Raw genomic sequence first — 1,927 nt, 5'->3', positions numbered from 1 at the left:
TCTGCAGAACGACTTGAGTCACCATCTACTTGGGGTGGAGCTGAGATCCAGAGGGGCACTTGCAGGGGATGCAAAGGGAACAGGTAGCCCCCACCTCAGCTCACAGTCAGGTGGGGAACCCTTCTCCATGGGTTGTCCAGGGGTTTGGGAGGCTGGTGGGCTTCATCTCTTTATCACATCTATCTTACATCTTACAGCATCTTCCCAACCCTTCTCTTGCCCCAGTGCTCCTGTCACCTGCAGGAAAAAAAGAACAACAAACAAGCCCCTAGCAGTGCCAGAAGTTAACTTGTTTGCCCTGAATCATGCAAATTGCAAGCTAGAGTTTGAACCCACATTATATTATTTAACTTAAAAGCTTTAGAGGGTTTTTGCTAGAGAATCCAGTTTTTTTAAAAAAGACTTTATATTTTAGAGCAGTTTTAGGTTCACAGCAAAATTGAACAGAAGGTACAGACATTTCCCATATTCCTTCCAGTTTTAATAGTTTTATTCATCAAACAGCTAATGTTTTCCAAAGCACTCTTGCCTCTGAATCATTATCTGATCCTCCCAACCACCCTATGAGTTGGTACTTCAGGGATGAATGACCCATTTCATAGATGAGGACACTAGAGCCCAGAGAAGTCAAGTGATTTATTCCATGTCACACAGCTTATTAGTGCCAGAACTGGGCCTCCAACCCAGACCTCCTGAATCCTTATCAGGGCTCCAAACCATTGCCTAATCTATACCAGAAGACCTCCAGGAGGAGTGGAGGGCTGCTCTGAGGGGTCCTCTCCTAAGGCTAGATAATGATGCTGAGTAGAACCAGGCATTCTAATGTTTCCAACCTGGACCAAGGGTTTCACACTGTATCCCCTACTCTCTGCCAGGCAACCCCTAAATGTGGCTCCAGTCCCCAGGAAGGGTCTGTGTTTCACTCAAACCTTGCTCTGCACACCATGGTCTCTCCAACCCTACCCCTGCCAGCACACAGACAGGTAAAAAAAACACTCTGAATAAGCTGAACTATAATCCATCTAACATTTCTGTGTGCTTGAAGCTGTGTTGAGTGTGACTCACCATCACAACCTTAGATGTTAGGTCTTCATTGTCCACCATTTATAGATGCAGAAGCTTGTGCCCAGTAAGGTTAGGGAGCATGCCAAAGTCACACGGCTACTCGGCAGAGCAGCCAGAATTTCAACCCGAGACCACCTGGCTTGAAAGCAGCCTGGTTTGGACAGTGGTGATGCAGAATGGTAGCTTGAAGAGGCATCTGAGAGCAGATTCCTTAGCTGTTGGGTGTGCATTTTGAGTCTGTGGCTTTCCCTAATTCTTGGCACTGGAGAAAGCAGGCTCAGAGGATCTGCTTTGTGTTAGGGACTCGGAAATGCTTGGCCCCTGAGGAGTGACTTGGTGTCCTCAACACTGGGTCCCATTGCCTGGATTCTCACTTTGTGATCTTTCAGGAGAACATGGCTGGGCTGCTGGGAATCGGCAAAGGAGGAGAAAACGGTGATCTCCTTGGTCTGAATCTCATCCCCTGCTGGAAATGAATGTTTTGGCAGTTTCCTCTCCTTTCTGCTCAACTCGGGCTCCCTGAAGCTCTTGCCCCTGAGACAGAGTCCAGCCACCTGGCCAGCCTTCCTGCCCTCCCAAGAGCATGGGTTTTGGAGGATACGGCAAGGTGGGAGCTCATGCCTGCCATTCTGCCCCACTAAGTGCCATACCAGCAAGGGGCAAGCACACGATTTCACCACCAACAACAACGTGTGGCATCTTCCCTGTGCCAGACCTCACGCGGGTGCTAGGGAGATGGCAGGGAACAGACCATTATGGCCCCTGGCCTCATGGGACCTGCTTCCTAGTGGAGGAGATGGACAATAAACCCATGGAGGAGTACATCATGATTTCAGTTAGTAATACATGCCTAGGACAGGAT

Source organism: Lynx rufus, unplaced genomic scaffold (genome assembly GCF_022079265.1).
Source record: "Lynx rufus isolate CCGP_SWC_20201006 ecotype Redwood Valley unplaced genomic scaffold, mLynRuf1.p SCAF_24, whole genome shotgun sequence".
Taxonomy (NCBI): domain Eukaryota; kingdom Metazoa; phylum Chordata; class Mammalia; order Carnivora; family Felidae; genus Lynx; species Lynx rufus.
Note: the sequence above shows the minus strand (reverse complement) of the source record.